Source organism: Larimichthys crocea, chromosome XXIV, assembly GCF_000972845.2.
Source record: "Larimichthys crocea isolate SSNF chromosome XXIV, L_crocea_2.0, whole genome shotgun sequence".
NCBI lineage: Eukaryota > Metazoa > Chordata > Actinopteri > Sciaenidae > Larimichthys > Larimichthys crocea.
Window position 1 is genome coordinate 16,869,424 of NC_040034.1, and position 9,233 is coordinate 16,878,656.

The 9,233-nt window shown below is 40.5% G+C and overlaps 1 protein-coding gene across 3 annotated transcripts in view; it reads right to left on the reverse strand.

Annotated features, from left to right (window-relative positions):
• The window catches only part of lrfn5a (leucine rich repeat and fibronectin type III domain containing 5a), a 115,045-nt gene extending 106,761 nt beyond the window's left edge, over nucleotides 1–8,284 (reverse strand). For 2 of the 3 annotated variants that reach the window (XM_019273033.2, XM_027275185.1), the window contains exon 1: nucleotides 7,265–8,284. The gene's annotated coding sequence lies outside the window, so the exon portion shown is untranslated. The remainder of the gene's footprint in view (nucleotides 1–7,264) is intronic. The other variant, XM_027275186.1, reaches the window with a different exon arrangement.
• Between the last annotated feature and the right edge of the window lie 949 nt (nucleotides 8,285–9,233).

Sequence of the window (9,233 nt, forward strand, 5' to 3'; positions counted from 1 at the left end):
GTGTAATCCTGAGCTCTTAGAAAACAATGTATAACCCTGATCTGTGTTTACATCACATACTTGTTGAAAGATAAAAATCTTTTATTTTTGTGCAAGACAATAAACTGACACCATATAATGCATGATGAGCATAACATTTTGGTTTGGCACAACATACAAATGCAGCTCTGCAGAAAACACAGACCACACACATTTGTCAGCATGCTTTGCTATCAGAGGTTGAGGGCTCACAGGCATCTCAAGTTGCACAATCTCAGCAAGTCTGTCAGCTGTTCTATAGGCAGAGAACAGCAAGGATGTATACAGTGAACGCTAACTGGGAGGACACGAAATGCAGATAACACTAAACTCACTGTATTATAGTTCAGATAATGTTTACCTCAATGTGCAAGAGGATAGATTGTTTGTAAGTTTGTCCACCAGTCTGATCCTGCTATGGCTGTCTCCGATGGGAATGTCACAATAATTTCAAATGGAAATACTACAAAGCATCTCTCACAGTATATAAAACGCTTCCCTGGCACTGATGTTTCACACATCTCACCCTTGGGATTTTTTTCAAAAGGCGACTGTACTGTTAGATTTGGTCATCTAAAGCACTGTTTCATGGAGTGTGGGCCACTTTTGTAGATTGAGTGTCATGTCTGGCTGTGGAATCATGTGGCGAAAACTATGTTGCAATATTTATAATTAGTGCTGTGATGACAGCTAAACCAGGCTCTGTATAGGCTTGCATCACAAATTAAAATTTCAGAATTTCCTCTCAGTGTTCTCTGTCTCCTTGCACTGAGACAGATAAACATCAACCCGACCATAAAAGCTGCTCTTTAACCTACAGCAGAGCAAGTGGAAGTGAAATTGCCTATGACATGATGTAACACCCTTTGAAATCATTCAAGCTCAGTCAGCCTACTGAGTGCAGAGAGAGCCAATCCTCATAGCAGCAAGCATGCCTCTCCACATACTGGGATTATTAGACTGCGTTAAAATCACCTGTCAGTTCTGAGAAAAATGAAAAATGAATGTAAAGTGTTTTTGTTTTTGAATTTTCCTGTATTTAATCTAGAACTGTTGATTGTAAAGACAAATGCAGTTTTTTGGACATTCCTCAAAGGTTTTTCCCACTAGTGACTTGGCCATTTTATCTCTTTGGATGTCTAAAAATACAAAAAATGAAAGGTTAACCTTGTTATGATCTGTAATATGCTGCCTGTGAAGAGGGATCACAAGTAGCTACACTTGTAGCTTTGTTTGAAGGGTTGACAAGCTATGGTTGGAAAGCACTGATTTAAAATGCTGTAGATAAGTTCTTCCTTTATTTCTTGTTTATGAGACAGAAGTTGACACTGTTTTATTTATGCTTCTCAATTACCATAATTTATAGACAGGCAGACAGACAGGCAGACAGATGCAGTGGGATTGTGGGATATGATCCAGAAGTCTGCGTGTATTGTGTGACGTTCACCCACAGTTAATCTGTCCCGAACACAGCTCATTATCACCCAGTGCGTCTCACATCTGTCATGTCACCCACTCCTCACGCTCAAACCACACCATACAAACACACAAACACACACACACACACAAATGTCTTCCTTGCTGGCTTCCTAAAGCAGAATGTAGGGTCAGACATGTCACAGGCGATGATGAAGCAGCAGGTGTGCAGAGAAAGGGGGAGATGTGGGTGACAAGAATCATTTAACTTAGATAAGACAGAAAGAAAGAAGGAAAGAAAGAAAGAAAGAAAGAAAAAAAAGAAAGAACAGTTTAATGAATATGAAAACACATAACACATATGTATTTACCATATAACCTTTACAAAGACGAATTATTGCTGCTGCAGTTGAATTTCCATAAGAATGCCACACAAACCTTAAAAACAACAACAACATACAAACCTATTCTAATGTTATTAACAACTTTAAAATGAATTTTAAGCAGGAACTTAACTAGAGCTACCAGCCAGCCAAAGACTAATCCTGCCTTGGCAAAAACAGCATATTTATTTAGAGTTCCAGTAATTTATCGATGCTGCCAATACAATTCAGCAGCACTACTTAGTGTATATCAACAAAGCAAAATCTTACTGTCATTTACATCATCATGTTATTTCAAGCATGAAAATAACAGACATAACAGTGTTTGGGATATGAATGTGAATGGCAAAAACATTTCTGGATTTAGTATATAAATGCAATGTGAAGTCCAAAGAGTCCAAAAACACACAATTTGTAAAACACTGCTACTGTTTATTGTTATATGAGCTAACTTGTTATTTTGCTATGTGGAGAGTTAATGGACCAGTGTGTAGTCTTTAGTGGTGTCTAGTGGTGTAGTTGTGAATTGCGGCCTCTCCTTCCTTGTGTGAAGGAGAAACTAAGGTGGCTGTGAATCAACTAAGAGAGTTTTCCGAAGTACCGGGTTAGTCAGGTGAGGCTAACTAAAAGTGGCTGTGTTAAAAATGAAAACACAGGTATGCGATTGCCGGTTCCTGGTTGGCGCCACCTGGAGGAGGTGGGGACAGCATGTTTGTGAGCTGTGCAGGGCCGGGATTGGTGCGGCATCCTTTCCGCGCCGCCAATAAGAGAGCCTAGCAACGCAGCATCACGGGCATTTAAACCAGGGCCGCCTGAGCATCGTGGCAGCTTGACTTGTTGTTTGTGTGGTGTTTGTGAGCTCGCCTCGTTTATTCCTATCAGATGATACTCGTTTGTTTGTTTTTGAAAGCTGTGGAGGTTGGTGTATTGAATTGTTGGGACTGGGCAGGGATTAGTTTAGATATATATTTACTGATAACACTAGAGTATATTTCTGTTACACCCATTAGTTCAGCGGTGCTGTTTTGATGTGTATTTTGTTATCTAGTGTTAGACTTAGTGAGGTTTTTCTTTCTCGTTTTAGTTTTCTAGTTAGATATTATAGGCTCTGGTTAGAGTTCTCTTTTTGTTATATTTGTTTGTTCTTTTAAGCAGCACTCGCTCGCTCTTTGTTCCCTTTTGTCTCACCTCCTTTAGTTAAAACAATTTGAACTTTCATTCAATAAAATACTTTTGTTTATTAACCTTAAAATCTGGTTTTATGTTACTTCTTTCATACCCTTATATCTGGTCGTAACAATGAGGACCCAAGATTTAACCCTGAGGTACTCCATAGCTGATTACATGAGATGCTGATGTGGAAATTGCTATTTTAACTGTAAAAAAATAAGGTCCATATATTATATATGTATATTATATATATATATATATATATATATATTATTATATATATATATATATTATATCATTATAGTATATAAATTTCGCTAGTTAATGGAGAAATTATTTATGCATAAAATAACCTGTTTTTGAATAATGAAGCAAACAAAATACTTGGCAAATCAATGTACATTGTGACACTTTATTGCAAAAATTACTGGTCCATTGCCAGCAGAATACTGAAAGGAGAGAGCCACAATGTGGTCCATTGCCAGCAGAATACTGAAAGGAGAGAGCCACAATGGCATAAATGGTAAATCAAAGTCTGAGATGAAATTTTCCATATCATTGTATGTTAACTACCATTTGTGACACTGGAAAGTGTCAAACTGGCACTTCTAGTTGTATAAGAATTGTTTTTTTTCATGGAATATCTTTTCAAAAATGCTGAACAGGAATGGTGAGGTCAGTATCAATATAGGCAGTGACTAATGAGCTAGCAAACCAAAATAACATAACATATCACATTCCTCTGAGATTCTCTGTTTCTCGGAATTGAGCCCTGGACATTTTTCTGGGCGGCGTCATGTTAAAGGTTCAGTCCACATTGTCAATCATTCGTGTTTTAGTGGGTGGTTGGGTGAGTAATGGAGAAAGAAAAGAGGTTTGTCTTTGTTTTCTCCTTTCAGACTCACTGGTAGAGTTTTAAGGACATATTGTTTTAGTTGCAAATGACTACACACACACACACACACACACACACACACACACATACACACTCACATAATTTCAGTCACCCGCAGAATCAATCCAGATGTCACAGTGTCAGGCCAGCTTCCTATAAGGCCAGCCTTGCCTCTCTGCTGCTAATAGGAAATGTTCCCTAACATCTGTGGTCTCCATCCCTCTTCTCACTCTCACTCTCTATTCTCACTGCTTCCTCCCTCTCTCTCTCTCTCTCTCTCTCTCTCTCTCTGTCTGTCTCTGAGCAGTAGAATAAATTGAATTAGAGCTCCACCACACACTCCACAGGATCCTGCAGCCCTCTGTCAGATAACTAAACAGTGTGAGGAGAGACAGAGGGGGACTTGCAGAAAGATAAACAGAGGGCAAGTAGAAAGACGGTATAATAAAAATCCACTCCTGCCCTTATAAAGAATAAAGAACAGTCCTTACACCCTCTTTACTACAGCCTGATAAGAGGCAACACATATTATTATATTTATTTATTTATTTTCAGCATTGTGCAGTTGAATGAGGGAAAATAATTGACAGAGAGAGGGGAAAACAACCTTCAGCCTTCACTATACACACCATTATAGAATACGAAGTGATCTTTCAATATCATACTGTGGATCAGATGTTTATCTTTAAGTTCTGTAAACTAGTAATTTGGCACGAATGCCACTCCAGCATATTAAACCTCAAAAACTAAGTGGAAGTCAGGAGTATCTTCAGAGTAAAACATCGTTTTTCACCATCTTACATTTCCCAGTGAAAAGTAAATAAAAAAACACAATCTGTCACACAAATGCATCACCATTCATCCTGAACCTAATGGCATGGCAAAACACTCCTTTTAGACGTAAATAGGAGGTTAAACACAACTAAAATGGACTGGAAATCACCAGTTCATCTCGCTCGCTCAGTCACCCACACTCCTTTTCTAGAGCCAGGGATGCATTTGCATAATGCCTCCATATCCACGGGCCATTAGCACCAGCATGAGTGGCTCGTGTGCATAAATTTATTGCCTTGATCAATCAATGTGAGCTACTGTACCGGTACAAACCGATGAAACTCCAATCCGGGAAAAGATAGAACCACAGGAAAGAAAAAGATGTGTCATGACTTGTTACAGTCCTAAACTAGAGACTATCAGACCCTCATTGGAAAAACAAGGTTTGATTGAAATGGTAAACTGTAAATTGAGATCATTTCAACTGACTGACTGGACATTTTCTGAGAACCCAGACCTGGGTCAACAGAAGACACTTTGACGTCAAGTGGTATAAAAGTAGATGCTGTTGCTTTCTGTGCTCAGAAAACTGTGTTTTTTAAGGTGGTATTAGCTTCGATAGAACACTACAATAAAGCATACAATTCTTACTACATACGTTCTCAAGTCACTTTACATGAAAACCAAACTCAGAGTCAGCCACATCACACACAGACAGACTACCTTACAGCATATAGCATAAAAAACACAGTTTATTTTATTTACTGGGACAAGCCTCATAGGTGTCTTGCTACATTTGATGTATTACCCCCCTCATAAAGAACACATCAAGCAGAATTCAAAACCCAGAATACAAATTCATGAAACAAAGAATCAATAGGACATTTTTATATGTATCTGAAAGACTTCCATTTTGTCTCAGCTCGAGTTTCATTCTGTGGGGTGGAGGCAATATAAAACCTTGCATCCATTCAATATTGAATATATGAAGCAAGAACCCATTTCAGATGTTTGACCATACAAACCGAAACGGGCGGAGACAATCAATTCATATATATATATAAAGGACAACATATAGTACAATATGATCTATTTTAAGCTTTTTAAGTGGCTTTTATGTTCTACAATTTCTTTTAAAAATGCATGCTTTGAGCACATGCCTTCACAGAAACCAAACTCAACAGGGTGTTTTCAACAACCATGGTTATGGTGCTGCAAGGGCAGCTCAGAATACCTTCCACTACCACAAAGACAAGAGAAAAAGTACAAACATACAAATAAAGCCCTTAATTCTTTTTAAATAAATGCCACAAACAATGATCCCTGACTGTGTTTAACTATAATATGTGAGTATGCAAAGCATTATTCATTCATCTACATCCACACTTTCAAAGTCAGTGTAGACTAACAGTGACTGAAACAAACTGGACAGCTCCAATTTTTGTGGTGGTGTTCAACAGAACTGCACTGGACCCTGTTCCATTCACCGGTGTCATATATCCTGTATCCATACCGAGACACGCACGCACGCACGCACACGCACACACACACACACACACACACACACACACAGGAACACATAGGAACACATGAAATGCGAAAACTCCATCATCATCTAGCTTTCTGCCAACAAGGTGTAGGACTGGGGTTCAGTTACGCACGCACGCACACACACAAATAACAGATGCATGTTATATTTTGTTATAGAGCTGACAGTCGCATAGGTGAAGTGTGTAACATCATCTCTCTCTCTCTCTCTCTCTCTCTCTCTCTCTCTGGGTAGAGGTGCAGTGTGTAACAAAAACAGCGGGCCGCGGCGCAGTGTTTTGTGCGTGTTGTGCGTGTGCACCTTAATAACTCGCCACCTTCAAAAAGGCTGCTAAAATGATCCTGTAGCCTTCATGACCATTTAAAGTGGCTCGGCGCGCAAGGCACAAGTTCTCTCTCTCTCTCTCTCTCTCTCTCTCTCTCTTTGCGCGGCACTAACACGCGCTTCCGTGTACGCGTTACACACGCACACACACACACACACACACACACACATACTGACGTTTGTTCTGATGGGTGCAGAGCTGCTGAAATTTAGACTACTGAAACTAGCCTATGTCTGGATCTATCCTCCGACCACCGTCTCGGATCTCACGTACAGAAAGAGAGAGAGAGAGAGAGAGAGAGAGAGAGAGAGAGAGAGAGCTTCTATAACTTATACCGGGCTCAATTTTGACCTTGCAATGTTGTCAGAGCAGATTTTCCCCCCCCCCTCTCTCTCTCTGCACACCCACCCAGCAACGATATCCAAATACACCCCCCCTCCACCCTCCCCACACCCCTACCCGCCCGATTCCAGCATTCAGACCAAATGTCTATGCATTGAAACCTTGAAATAACTACCCAAGCCCCCCCCCCTTTTTTACCCCTCGAAAAAATAAATAAATAACAAAAAAACAAACAAACAATAAAACAGACGCAGTCAGAAAGAAAGACTTAGGAGAAAGAGGGACGTGGATAGACAGGGGCTGGGGAGGATGGAGTGGAAGAGGGGGGGTCATCATTACCCCAACCCGTCATTATGCACGTCTAAAAAGAAATAAAGGAGTTTAAACTTTACCTCTTTCCGGATGTTACAGTGCCTTCGTTCACCGTGCGTCAGGGCGCAATTATCTTCCCAAATCCCATAATTAGAAGGATAGTGGTTGTAACTCCACACAAATATGTTCCAGATAAGAGAATATGCCCCATATATGTGCGTGCCGAGGTAAGTATGCGTGATATCCTTTGGGTGGCTGTAAATTCCGTACGGGTTTATAGTTCAATCCTGTCTTCCAGAGGGGTGCGTCCGTTTTGCATTCTCACAGCGCCCGACGACTACATCCTCCTCTTCTCCCTCCTCTCTCTTTCTCTCTCTCCCCCGTCTCTTTCTCCCGGTTTCATCCCTCCATCAGCGGGGTGAGAGAAGAATCCCATCCGAGAGAAATTGAAATGATCTCCCCACCCTCCTCCTCCTCCTTTCTTTCCTCTCCGGTCAATTGCTTATTTCTTCTCCTTTTCTCCTCTTGTGCCTCCTTCTTCTTTTTTCTTTTTTCTTTTTTTTTGTTGCCCCCTCCTCCTTTCCCACCGGTCGCTTGTCCTCGTGCAGGTGAGATTGGGTAAATTCTACTACAAGAGAAGAAAAAATATCCCAGGTAATAAAAGGGCGGAAAAGTCTAATTATTCCAATAAAACATTCCCGCAGGTTCGGCAGAGTTTGGTGGTTGTTAAACACTCCTGGAGATTCACGGTATCTTCGTCGGTTTGTTGGAGACCGTTAAACCTTTGTAATAACGGATTTTTGGATTTTTCACTTCACAGCTTCTCTCTCTCTCTCTCTCTCTCTCTCTCTCTCTCTCTCAGTCTGTGTTTACGTCGCTCACCCTCTGTTAAGTCGACTCCGTGCGTCTCCTCTGCAGTCTGGAGTAGATTGAACAAGAAGATATAAGAAAATATTAAAATAGAGTAAATTGAAATTTCAAAAAATAAAAATAAAATAAAAATGAGGTAACGTCCCGGTAAAGCTGTCGTCCGGTCACTCACACCGGAATAAAGACAGTCCAGTCCCGCTGATCCTCTCTCCTCCTCGCCGGTCGCTTCTCCCGCACCGTTAATCCATACAGCGCAGCGGGCATGACAACTCTAAGGATTGAGCAAATAAAAGACTACAACTTCCTGGTGCGGTTTTCAAAATAAAACCCATCTATTGGGCACTATATTATGAATCTATAATCTGCAAATGGGACGTCATGGTGGTGCCAGCTAGGTCCTTTCTGTTTTGTCTGTCTGCGTGGGTTCACTCTAGGTACTTCCTCCCACAATCCAAAGACATGCAGCTGAATTGGTGACTCTAAATTATCCATTGGTGTGAATGTTGTTGTTTGTGTCAGCCCTGTGATGAACTAACAACTTGTCCACACCTCTTGCACAATGTCAGGTGGGATCAGCTCTGACCCCCCTCCGACCCTGATAAGGATAAGCGGGTATGGAAAATGGACAAACAAGCTGTAAATAATACATACTGCCTCTTTCATGCATTATTTATGCACATATGTCACCCCAGAGAAGCACATGAAGAGTCTGGTTATCTTATCTGCATGTCCCCAGGGCTCCAGAGCCCCCTAAAGCTTCACTGTATACAAGCGGAAATGTGATTAATTGTAAATATGTATGAAGACATAGACCATTAAAGTACAATATCAACTTTAATTAAAATGTCCATGTAGGTTTTGCATGAACCTATTCTTGGGACCACATCCCTTTCATTATCCAGGTTTATGTTGTCCTCTCAAGCATGAATATTTATATACAAGGAAGTAAATTAATGAATAAAAAGATGGTGTCAGGGGTCAAAAGAGGCCCACAGATCATCTTTGTCCCAGATGTGGATAATTCTTCACATGCATTTATCCACTAACACTGAATTGGTTAGTTGGTTAGTTTAAATAGTGTAAAAATAAAATAATTTTAACATTTCTATTGCTTCTGCATGTTCTACAAGTCAAGTTAAATCCCCTCAAACCATCAACAGGCCAAGTCACGTATACAAA